Raw genomic sequence first — 13,561 nt, forward strand, 5'->3', positions numbered from 1 at the left:
CCAGCAGGCATGGGGGCTGTCAAAACCGAAATTGTATCCAGCTCGCTAATTACTGCAGCACTGTAATTGTGCATAATGATAGTGAACTATACAACACCTGCTAACTCTATGTCTTACTGTTAGCTATCTAATTGTATGAAGTGATTAGTAGCAACAAAACATTTGCATCCTTGAATTTGACAACCCAGAGGGACCCATCTGTACAAGGTAGCTAGCTAGCTAAGTAACGATTACTAAAACTACCCCTTGCCTAGGATTGTTATGTTGTGTTACTTACAGCAGGGTTATTTTTTCAACTAGGGTCTGCAGACCCCTAGGTACTGCAGGATTCTACTATTTTTAAAAAATTGTGAGAGACGGAATCTAACACAAAAATCCAGAAAATCACATTGTATGATTTTTAAGTAATTAATTTGCATTTTATTGCATGACATAAGTATTTGATCACCTACCAACCAGTAAGAATTCCGGCTCTCACAGACCTGTTAGTTTTTCTTTAAGAAGCCCTCCTGTTCTCCACTCATTACCTGTATTAACTGCACCTGTTTGAACTCGTTCCTGTATAAAAGACACCTGTCCACACACTCAATCAAACAGACTCCAACCTCTCCACAATGGCCAAGACCAGAGAGCTGTGTAAGGACATCAGGGATAAAATTGTAGACCTGCACAAGGCTGGGATGGGCTACAGGACAATAGGCAAGCAGCTTGGTGAGAAGGCAACAACTGTTGGCGCAATTATTAGAAAATGGAAGAAGTTCAAGATGACGGTCAATCACCCTCGGTCTGGGGCTCCATGCTAGATCTCACCTCGTGGGGCATCAATGATCATGAGGAAGGTGAGGGATCAGCCCAGAACTACATGGCATGACCTGGTCAATGACCTGAAGAGAGCTGGGACCACAGTCTCAAAGAAAACCATTAGTAACACACTATGCCGTCATGGATTAAAATCCTGCAGCGCACGCAAGGTCCACCTGCTCAAGCCAGCGCATGTCCAGGCCCGTCTGAAGTTTGCCAATGACCATCTGGATGATCCAGAGGAGGAATGGGAGAAGGTCATGTGGTCTGATGAGACAAAAATAGAGCTTTTTGGTCTAAACTCCACTCGCCGTGTTTGGAGGAAGAAGAAGGATGAGTACAACCCCAATAACACCATCCCAACCGTGAAGCGTGGAGGTGGAAACATCATTCTTTGGGGATGCTTTTCTGCAAAGGGAACAGGACGACTGCACCGTATTGAGGGGAGGATGGATGGGGCCATGTATCGCGAGATCTTGGCCAACAACCTCCTTCCCTCAGTAAGAGCATTGAAGATGGGTCGTGGCTGGGTCTTGCAGCATGACAACGACCTGAAACACACAGCCAGGGCAACTAAGGACTGGCTCTGTAAGAAGCATCTCAAGGTCCTGGAGTGGCCTAGCCAGTCTCCAGACCTGAACCCAATAGAAAATATTTGGAGGGGGCTGAAAGTCCGTATTGGCCAGCGACTGCCCCGAAACCTGAAGGATCTGGAGAAGGTCTGTATGGAGGAGTGGGCCAAAATCCCTGCTGCAGTGTGTGCAAACCTGGTCAAGAACTACAGGAAACGTATGATCTCTGTAATTGCAAACAAAGGTTTCTGTACCAAATATTAAGTTCTGCTTTTCTGATGTATCAAATACTTATGTCATGCAATAAAATGCAAATTAATGACTTAAAAATCATACAATGTGATTTTCTGGATTTTTGTTTTAGATCCCGTCTCTCACAGTTGAAGTGTACCTAGGATAAAAATTACAGACCTCTACATGCTTTGTATGTAGGAAAACCTGCAAAATCGGCAGTGTATCAAATACTTGTTCTCCCCACTGTACATGTGCGTGATAATTACTTGGACCACATCAGGCTGCTTCAAGTCCACCAGCCTCTGCAAGTTCCAGCGTGCCACTCCAGTCATACCCTGGGCCTGGAACAGCTCGGTGGAGACACGTTTACCTGTCACCCACCGAGCCTGGTTGGCAGATTTGAAAGAGACACACAATATTATTTTAATGACAAAGCTTTGACTACACACTAACCTAAATTAAGTGTGTGTGTGTGTGTGTGTGTCTGTGTGCGTGTGTGTGAGACAGAATGAGGTACTGCCCGCACATATAAGTATGTGTGTGATATAATTTGCATTACCTTTATCCAGAAAGAAGATTTTTAGAGCCATCCTCTTTCATTGTGGCATAAGCTGGTGCCAAAGTAGAGCGGAACAGGATAGCCTGTAGGGAGGACTGCTGCACTGCTGGGGCCGGATCGGGCTCAGCAGAGAGGAGAAACAGAAGGTCATGCATGTCCGTCCTCTCCTGAAATAGAGGCCTAATTAACAATAAGTGACTATCATACAGCTAAACTAGATGAGTGAGTAGTAGAGTGAGTAAGTGAGAGGCGGAGAGTGAACTGTGTGATCATTACGCTGGGCTGTTTTCTTTTTGTTGCATTCAGACACTAGGCCTTTACAGTGAGGGAAAAAAATATTTGATCCCCTGCTGATTTTGTATGTTTGCCCACTGACAAAGACATGATCAGTCTATAATTTTAATGGTAGGTTTATTTGAACAGTGAGAGACAGAATAACAACAAAAAAATCCAGAAAAACGCATGTCAAAAATGTCTTAAATTGATTTGCATTTTAAATGAGGGAAATAAGTATTTGACCCCTCTGCAAAACATGACTTAGTACTTGGTGGCAAAACCCTTGTTGGTAATCACAGAGGTCAGACGTTTCTTGTAGTTGGCCACCAGGTTTGCACACATCTCAGGAGGGATTTTGTTCCACTCCTCTTTGCAGATCTTCTCCAAGTCATGAAGGTTTCGAGGCTGACGTTTGGCAACTCAAACCTTCAGCTCCCTCCACAGATTTTCTATGGGATTAAGGTCTGGAGACTGGCTAGGCCACTCCAGGACCTTAATGTGCTTCTTATTGAGCCACTCCTTTGTTGCCTTGGCCGTGTGTTTTGGGTCATTGTCATGCTGGAATACCTATCCACAACCCATTTTCAATGCCCTGGCTGAGGGAAGGAGGTTCTCACCCAAGATTTGACGGTACATGGCCCCGTCCATCGTCCCTTTGATGCGGTGAAGTTGTCCTGTCCCTTTAGCAGAAAAACACCCCCAAAGCATAATGTTTCCACCTCCATGTTTGACGGTGGGGATGGTGTTCTTGGGGTCATAGGCAGCATTCCTCCTTCTCCAAACACGGCGAGTTGAGTTTATGACAAAGAGCTCGATTTTGGTCTCATCTGACCACAACACTTTCACCCAGTTCTCCTCTGAATCATTCAGATGTTCATTGGCAAACTTCAGACGGCCCTGTATATGTGCTTTCTTGAGCAGGGGGACCTTGCGGGCGCTGCAGGATTTCAGTCCTTCACGGCGTAGTGTGTTACCAATTGTTTTCTTGGTGACTATGGTCCCAGCTGCCTTGAGATCATTGACAAGATCCTCCCGTGTAGTTCTGGGATGATTCCTCACCGTTCTCATGATCATTGCAACTCCACGAGGTGAGATCTTGCATGGAGCCCCAGGCCGAGGGAGATTGACAGTTCTTTTGTGTTTCTTCCATTTGCGAATAATCGCACCAACTGTTGTCACCTTCACTGTTGTCATCTTCTCACCAAGCTGCTTGGCGATGGCCTTGTAGCCCATTCCAGCCTTGTGTAGGTCTACAATCTTGTCCCTGACATCCTTGGAGAGCTCTTTGGTCTTGGCCATGGTGGAGAGTTTGGAATCTGATTGATTGATTGCTTCTGTGGACAGGTGTCTTTTATAAAGGTAACAAACTGAGATTAGGAGCACTCCCTTTAAGAGTGTGCTCCTAATCTCAGCTCGTTACCTGTATAAAAGACACCTGGGAGCCAGAAATCTTTCTGATTGAGAGGGGGTCAAATACTTATTTCCCTCATTAAAATGCAAATCAATTAATAAAAAATTTTACATGCGTTTTTCTGGATTTTTTTGTTGTTATTCTGTCTCTCACTGTTCAAATAAACCTACCATTAAAATTATAGACTGATCATTTCTTTGTCAGTGGGCAAATGTACAAAATCAGCAGGGGATCAAATACTTTTTTCCCTCACTGTACACACATTATGAGCTTATTTTTAGGTTGTCTTTTTGTAAAACTTGTAACTTGCTTTATCGGGCAGCCACAGAGCAGACTTCACAAATAATATTATAGCATTGACAATATTGTTAACACCATTAAAGGGGAATTTCACCCTGTGGGAATCTGGGTTTGTTTTCATCATGTCCGAGGCATTTCTAGGCCAGTGAGATGTGTTTTACACATAATTGCCCAGGAGGAAGGCAGGTCTGGGCTTCACGCGCTGAATGATACACCCTATGACGGCTTCCGGTGTATTGATGGGGGGGGGGGAGCCATTGGATGTTTTTCAGCGATGTTCCTATAGGCGGATTCATTGCTAAATATACAAGCAGACACATTTTTTCCAGTCTCTGAAAGACTACAACTTGTGTTGGGCGGTGCTTAGTGCTCTGGCCCCCGTCCCTGCCCCAAGGCTGGCATTTTTTCAAAGGAGGCGGACACTAACAACACAAAATTGAAAGTACTGAACAGAAGCGATGGCTTCAAGTGATTCCTCTCATCAACACAAATTGGACGATGGAGAATTGTTTGATGTTCTATTAGCCACATGGTGACATTCAACCATACATGTTTCAACCGTAATATAGCAAAGAGGATTCGAAACAAAGAGTTGGATTTCGCTAACGTTAGAAGCTCACAGCCGAAGCCAGCACCAAGAGAGCAGATGACAAATACGGTGCCTAGCTAAGTTATTTTTCCTGCAAGCCACCCATCTAGCTAGCTTACTTTAGTTTATCTACTGAAACCCATATTATGTATTGCTGGCTAACATACTATTGTGTTACAGTGGGGTAAAATCAAATACTTTTTCTGTTTGCTCTTAGCTAGGTAGCTCAGTTCGCTAAACACTATGACTACAAATAGAAGAGGTTTTACAATCAGATCTTTCGTTTCTCAATTGTAAAACCTCTTCTCTTTTTAGTCGTAAATATGGCTACTAAACAGCAAGCTACAACATTACAACCAGCCACCTAAAGCTAGGTTTACCAGAAAACGTTAGCACATGACTGGAGTTGGTTAGCTAATTAGCCTGGCGCCTGCTAACTTGTTATGTGCCACGCCTTGCATTTGTAACTTGTTAGCGAACATGTGTAACATCAGCGACTGTAAATAATTTTACTAGCTAGCTATGTAACATAATTGACATGGGTTGACATTGGTTATGATTATGACTGTGGATGCATTTCAATCTCACAAAATGATAGGCATGACGCAAGATAGGATTTCAAACAGATGTAAATATCAAGCATTGTATATCCAGAAAGCAAGCTAGCTAGCTAAATTTACTAGTAAACAGTGGGGAGAAACAATAGTACAACAATTTACTGTTGTAAATCTCTAAAACTGAAGCTGGTTTTACTTTAAAAAAATATTTGCCTAAACATGCCTGATAGACCTGGCTGTAGGTAGATACTGTCTGCCTACCTACCTAGGTACATTTATACGGTCTGATCACTGTGCAAAGGTTGAGGGTTATGCCATATTTATTTATATTAGTAGGCTAGATATTGTTGTAAATGTAATCTCTCTGCCTGTGCACATACAGTTGAAGTCGGAAGTACACATACACTTAGGTTGGAGTCATTAAAACTCGTTTTTCAACCACTCCACAAATTTCTTGTTAACAAACTATAGTTTTGGCAAGTCGGTTAGGGCATCTACTTTGTGCATGACACAAGTAATTTTTCCAACAATTGTTTACAGACAGATTATTTCACTTATAATTCACTGTATCACAATTCCAGTGGGTCAGAAGTTTGCATACATTAAGTTGACTATGCCTTTAAACAGCTTGGAAAATTCCAGAAAATGATGTCATGGCTGTAGAAGCTTCTGATAGGCTAATTGACCTCATTTGAGTCAATTGGAGGTGTACCTGTGGATGTATTTCAAGACCTACCTTCAAACTCAGTGCCTCTTTGCTTGACATCATGGGAAAATCTAAATAAATCAGCCAAGACCTCAGAACATTGTAGACCTCCACAAGTCTGGTTAATCCTTGGGAGCAATTTCCAAACGCCTGAAGGTACCACGTTCATCTGTACAAACAATAGTACGCAAGTATAAACACCATGGGACCACGCAGCCGTCATACCGCTCAGGAAGGAGACGCGTTCTGTCTCCTAGAGATGCATGTACTTTGGTGCGAAAAGTGCAAATCAATCCCAGAACAACAGCAAAGTACCTTGTGAAGATGCTGGAGGAAACAGGTACAAAAGTATCTATATCCATAGTAAAACAAGTCCCATATTGACATAACCTGAAAGGCCGCTCAGCAAGGAAGAAGCCACTGCTCCAAAACCGCCATAAAAAAGACAGACTACGGTTTGCAACTGCACATGGGTACAAAGATCGTACTTTTTGTACCATCATACCATAATGACCATCGTTATGTTTGGAGGAAAAAGGGGGTTTCTTGCAAGCCGAAGAACACCATCCCAACCGTGAAGCACGGGGGTGGCAGCATCATGCTCTGGGGGTGCTTTGCTGCAGGAGGGACTGGTGCACTTCACAAAATAGATGGCATCATGAGGAAATCACAATTATCTGGATATATTGAAGCAACATCTCAAGACATCAGTCAGGAAGTGAAAGCTTGGTCACAAATGGGTCTTCCAAATGGACAATGACCCCAAGCATACAGTGGGGAAAAAAAGTATTTAGTCAGCCACCAATTGTGCAAGTTCTCCCACTTAAAAAGATGAGAGAGGCCTGTAATTTTCATCATAGGTACACGTCAACTATGACAGACAAATTGAGAAAAAAAATTCCAGAAAATCACATTGTAGGATTTTTAATGAATTTATTTGCAAATTATGGTGGAAAATAAGTATTTGGTCACCTGCAAACAAGCAAGATTTCTGGCTCTCACAGACCTGTAACTTCTTCTTTAAGAGGCTCCTCTGTCCTCCACTCGTTACCTGTATTAATGGCACCTGTTTGAACTTGTTATCAGTATAAAATACACCTGTCCACAACCTCAAACAGTCACACTCCAAACTCCACTATGGCCAAGACCAAAGAGCTGTCAAAGGACACCAGAAACAAAATTGTAGACCTGCACCAGGCTGGGAAGACTGAATCTGCAATAGATAAGCAGCTTGGTTTGAAGAAATCAACTGTGGGAGCAATTATTAGGAAATGGAAAACATACAAGACCACTGATAATCTCCCTCGATCTGGGGCTCCACGCAAGATCTCACCCCGTGGGGTCAAAATGATCACAAGAACGGTGAGCAAAAATCCCAGAACCACACGGGGGGACCTAGTGAATGACCTGCAGAGAGCTGGGACCAAAGTAACAAAGCCTACCATCAGTAACACACTACGCCACCAGGGACTCAAATCCTGCAGTGCCAGACGTGTCCACCTGCTTAAGCCAGTACATGTCCAGGCCCGTCTGAAGTTTGCTAGAGTCCATTTGGATGATCCAGAAGAGGATTGGGAGAATGTCATATGGTCAGATGAAACCAAAATATAACTTTTTGGTAAAAACTCAACTCGTCATGTTTGGAGGACAAAGAATGCTGAGTTGCATCCAAAGAACACCATACCTACTGTGAAGCATGGGGGTGGAAACATCATGCTTTGGGGCTGTTTTTCTGCAAAGGGACCAGGATGACTGATCCGTGTAAAGGAAAGAATGAATGGGGCCATGTATCGTGAGATTTTGAGTGAAAACCTCCTTCCATCAGCAAGGGCATTGAAGATGAAACGTGGCTGGGTCTTTCAGCATGACAATGATCCCAAACACAGCGCCCGGGCAACGAAGGAGTGGCTTCGTAAGAAGCATTTCAAGGTCCTGGAGTGGCCTAGCCAGTCTCCAGATCTCAACCCCATAGAAAATCTTTGGAGGGAGTTGAAAGTCTGTGTTGCCCAGCGACAGCCCCAAAACATCACTGCTCTAGAGGAGATCTGCATGGAGGAATGGGCCAAAATACCAGCAACAGTGTGTGAAAACCTTGTGAAGACTTACAGAAAACGTTTGACCTGTGTCATTGCCAACAAAGGGTATATAACAAAGTATTGAGAAACTTTTGTTATTGACCAAATACTTATTTTCCACCATAATTTGCAAATCAATTCATAAAAAATCCTACAATGTGATTTTCTGGATTTTTTTTCTCATTTTGTCTGTCATAGTTGACATGTACCTATGATGGAAATTACAGGCCTCTCTCATCTTTTTAAGTGGGAGAACTTGCACAATTGGCGGCTGACTAAATACTTTTTTTCCCCACTGTACTTCCAAAGTTGTGGCAAAATGGCTTAAGGACAACAAAGTCAAGGTATTGGAGTGGCCATCACAAAGCCCTGACCTCAATCCTATAGACAATTTGTGGGCAGAATTGAAAAAGTGTGTGTGAGCAAGGAGGCCTACAAACCTGACTCAGTTACACCAGGTCTGTCAGGGGGAATGGGCCAAAATTCACCCAACTTATTGTGGGAAGCTTGTGGAAGGCTACCCGAAACGTTTGACCCAAGTTAAACAATTTAAAGGCAATGCTACCAAATACTAATTTAGTGTATGTAAATTTACTGACCCACTGGGAGTGTGATGAAAGAAATAAAAGCTGAAATAAATCACTCTCTACTATTATTCTGACATTTCACATTCTTAAAATAAAGTGGTGATCCTAACTGACCTAAGACAGGGAATTTTTACTAGGATTAAATGTCAGGAATTGTGAAAAACTGAGTTTAAATGTATTTGGCTAAAGTGTATGTAAACTTCCGACTTCAACTGTATATGCATATTCAACTACTCTACCCTATTGTTGATGTTATGCTGCCATAGTTCAACTGTCGTTCAAACTGTAAAATAGAGTATAATTTATTTTCTTTTTTTGTCTTACAGACAATACTGTGTGGTGCCTTCCTGGAGTGGATTCTAGATACAGAAACATAATTCCTTTGCCTGCGTGTGTAAAAGTAGCAGAAGTGTATTCCATGAACTATCCCTCTCAAGGGATTAGACATTATGCTGGATTTCAAGCAGATGACACAAGCTGAATGGCAATTTGATCATGACAACACTCCTCCCACAGCTTTACAAGTATTCCCTGAACATTACTACACTGACCATACTGTATTCTTACTGTATGTTTCTTTGTGAATGGCAACTTCACCAGTTATCTTAGCTACAGATTGTTACACCAGATCATGTGATTTAACCAAAGATGTTTTGTATCCATTACTGGGAGTTACAGGATAGGTACTTTTTGGTGTAGCACAGAGAATTTTCGACCAACCTTAGCAATGCGGTCTTCGTCCTCGATTCGGAGAAACAGGAGTCCCATAAAATGTCTGTCCAGTTGCAGGGGGTCAGTTTGAATTTAGAAAATGCTCCGTTATTAAAATAAATAAATGTATTGCTCCATGAAGTAATCCAACAATGTGTACGCCAACATCTTGTCTATTTCAAGTCTTCTCTCATTGATCGAGACAGGTCTATGTCATCATGACATGCAGCACTTTGGGGTGGACACCCACCTGTCTCAATCAATGAGAGAAGACTTGAAATAGACAAGATGTCGGCAAAGATCTTTGGGTAAATCACATTATCTGGTGTAACAATCTGTAGCAACAGTTCTCTGCACTTATGTCTACACCTGAGACACACTGAACTGTTCTACATGTTCATACAATATTTTGGTATGTGCTTTTACCATATACCATTCTTGTTGAATGCCCAGTTGTCTTGAGTTAGCATTAAATAGTGTATTTTTGATTTTGACAAATAAACATTATTTCGATATCTGAATGTCTAACATCTGTTTGATGCTACAGAGCCCTGTACAGTTTATATAAATATATTCTGTGAATCCATAAAGGCAGACACATTTTGAAGATTGATAGAAAGTTTCCATATGTATTTTATAGTGGTTCTACATCAAGGCTCTCCAACCCTGTTCCTGGAGAGCTACTGTCCTGTAGGTTCACTCCAACCCTAATCTAGCACACCTAATTCTAATAATTAGCTGGTTGATAAGCTGAACCAGGTTAGTTACAACTGGAGGGTAGCTCTCCAGGAACAGGGTTGGAGACCCCTGTTCTACATGGTCTTATGCTGAGCCACACTGATCTGTTTCCACTAATTGGTCTTAATCACATCAGATCTTTATACATCAGATCTTTTTCAGAACTGATCTGATTGGTCAAAATACCAATTAGTGAAAATAAATATCTGAATTGGGCTGCCTGTGTAAACGCAGCCATAACTTCGGTACACTGGCAATGGTGTTCGGCATGGTGGGCTGGGGAAGCTGAGACTCTTTGCTTATGGCGAATGGTCTTGTCCTGTCTGCAGTGAACGGCCAGCTGGATAAGATTCTGCCGAAAGTGGTGTTGGACTTCTTAACAACGTGGTTTGGTCCTCTTGCAGAATATTTGCTGGTACTGGATGTATGGTTGTGCTGTTAGCTTTTTACACTTTTTGTGAAAGGGACGTAGGGCAACACACCTTTGTTGGTAAAGGTGTCAACCGAAAGGGACCGGCTAGTGTATTGTTTAGGGACAATGAAGGACATTGGGAGCTGCTTTTGAGAGGAAAGATTAGTCACCAAAGTGGGTGTGAAAAGAAGGTGTGAAAAGAGGGCAACTCTCAATCACTCATATTATACATTTACATTTTAGTCATTTAGCAGACACTCTTATCCAGAGCGACTTACATTTATAAAAAAAAAATCATACTGGCCCCCGTGGGAATCGAACCCACAACCCTGGCGTTGCAAACACCATGCTCTACCAACTGAGCTACATCCCTGCCGGCCATCCCCTCCCCTAGTGTTGGGATTTGTTTTCTAATAATTGGATTTGTATGTGATGAATAGCTTAGAAGGAATCCATTAATGATGACCATGGGTGTACTATACTGATATAAATTGTTTCACATAACAGGCTGTGATTCATGTGAGGAACGTTAGGGGCTAGGAGGAGATAAAACTTGTATTTCTTATAGATAAGACTTGTATTTCTCACAGATACGAACACTGCTTCTTTGTGATCTGTGAACCTTCCAAGGACATGGGTACTGCAAAAAAAGTGCTAACTCCACAGGTTGTTATGATAAACTTATGCCTGGCAACAGTGTGCAACAAATGGAGCGCCGAGGGGTTGGGACCAACCCGTGCGCCAACGGATTGGCTGAGTAAAGTCTAAACCACACTCAGTCCTTTACTCTGATTTGCCAACAGAAGAGGTGGGAACTCTGTCAGAGTATTTGAGAAAGAACCTGTAAACAATGGTTTAGTTCTCTGAGTGCCCTGCGTGGTATCTCAGCGGACCCGTATATACGAACCTTCATACTTATCATACATACATTTTGCATATAATAAATTAAGCTTGGATTGAAGATCTCTTGATTCTTATTCCAATACCAGATTTGAATTACGCAATTTCTAACACTACCCTGGACAACGCTGGGCCAATTGTACGCCGCCCCATGGGTCTCCCGGTCGCGGCCGGCTACGACAGAGCCTGGATTCGAACCAGGATCTCTAGTGGCACAGCTAGCACTGTGATGCAGTGCCTTAGACCACTGCGCCACTCGGGAGTGAATATACCTCTGAATCGCTCTAGTTCACCTCTCAATCGCTCTCTAAGCACAACCATGCACTACCAAAACCCCCTTCCTCATCTCACAAGGTCTGGAAGATACTCTGTGGTCCTCAGGCTACCTCTAACCCCATAACACAAACACTAGCCAATTCATGTTTATGCCATGGTCACTGTAAATTGAGCTATCTTAGCCAACAGCTTGTAAATATTTTTGCCAACTTGCCTTCACTTTGTGGAGAGCTAGGGGTTGGAAGCACATGTTGGTACCATCTACAACAAAATACACCACAATACACAATTGAACCACCCCACTAATTGTCTGATCTCTATTAGACTGGCTAGCTTAGCACACCTAACATGGACATTTCAATATTGCCAACTTGCTGTTAACTAGCGTCACTAAATATGCAGCAAGATTGCTAGCTAGCTAAGACTGGCTGAGAACCAACTAGCCAACCATAGACGAGTTATACACATTCAGCATTGCTACCAACACACAAACAGAGAGTGAGTTAGCTATATCGACAATTACATTTTTAATAACGGAGTGTTTTCCAGACAAGGGTGGAATAGATGGCTACCAGATTGAACTACTCATATTTGGTAATTTTAGCTAGTTTACGTTTGTTAATCTATCTTTGACTGAAGTTAGCTAACATGTTTACTCTGCTACTGAAGGTAGCTACCAGTCTAGCAGTGACTACCATGGCATAGGCAAAATTGATTGACAGTGTGTATAACAAAAAATATAACTTTATGATTTAGCTGAAGGCTTTCAGAGTTCAATACAGGACTGTAATGTTAACTAGCTAGCTAACTTACCTAGCGAGTCCAGCTAAGCTAGCAAGCTAGCTAACGTTAGGTTACCTCTAATAGTGACTTTTCCGTTTTGTTGTGAAGAAAAAATAATGGATGGCATCACTTCACAGCTGTCATCGAAATGGATTCCCCATCACATCAGTTCAGCCTGTAAATCCCTCTGATAATCTTTGGTCACTGTAAAGTGCATCATTCTTGATAGCCGCAAGCCACTGGCAGCATCTGGGTAAATCTCTGGTAGGTACAATGGTGAAAGATAACTCATTTTCGTGCTTGTTTGTAATTAGCACAGCCAGCACATAACACCACACAGGCATAATGCCAAACGCTAGTGAAAAACAAACATTGTCAAAAAATAAAATATATTGCCTGCAGAAGTTATGAGATTGCTATGTGTTGTTCGTTTTAGTACACAATGCCATCATCCATTTGTGGGCACGCCCCATCTACTTTAGCGGCCGGTATCTGCATTCGCTATGAATGCCGGACTTTGTGGTTCATTATGAGCAGACGAATACACAGGAAGTCAAAACTTCCCGATTCTACCAGTGAAATGAAAATGTGCTCGTTCTAGTTTGTGGTTTGGATAATTGTGATGTTTATGACAAAAACGTAATGTTGTTAATATAGTAATGACTATATGCCGTGGCAGAGCCAGGGTGAAATTCCCCTTTAAGAGTAATGATTACTAGATAGTTGTTATGGTAACAACAGTAATACAAATGACAAAACATGATTTATAATGCTACTATTAATAATAGTAATAATAATCTTTAAAGAAAACACATTTAAATCCCATTGTTATTTAGACCATTCGTATTACTGTACACAATGTTCTATAATTCATATGGCACTGTACACAATTTCCTGTAGGTTGTGTCACAATAAAAGGGGGGGGGTCCATTCTACTCAAGAGTGCTTCTAGTTTCCAAATCAACAGAGTTTACATCCCCAGCTCATTTTGCGGCCCTTAAAGAGTGGCCAATCAGCTTAAATCCAAATAGTTTTTTCAAATTGTACATACATATCACCATACACAATTTCCTG

General features: G+C 42.1%; 1 long non-coding RNA gene across 1 annotated transcript; it reads right to left on the minus strand.

Annotated features, from left to right (window-relative positions):
* Window positions 1-1,805: 1,805 nt before the first annotated feature.
* LOC121572336 lies at window positions 1,806-12,942 on the minus strand. Its single transcript, XR_006001869.2, has 3 exons — window positions 12,563-12,942; window positions 2,167-2,333; window positions 1,806-1,993 (listed from the first exon to the last, which is right to left on the minus strand). It is a non-coding gene; the product is annotated as an uncharacterized LOC121572336 (long non-coding RNA).
* Between the last annotated feature and the right edge of the window lie 619 nt (window positions 12,943-13,561).

This window comes from Coregonus clupeaformis, chromosome 1, assembly GCF_020615455.1.
Source record: "Coregonus clupeaformis isolate EN_2021a chromosome 1, ASM2061545v1, whole genome shotgun sequence".
NCBI classification, from domain to species: domain Eukaryota; kingdom Metazoa; phylum Chordata; class Actinopteri; order Salmoniformes; family Salmonidae; genus Coregonus; species Coregonus clupeaformis.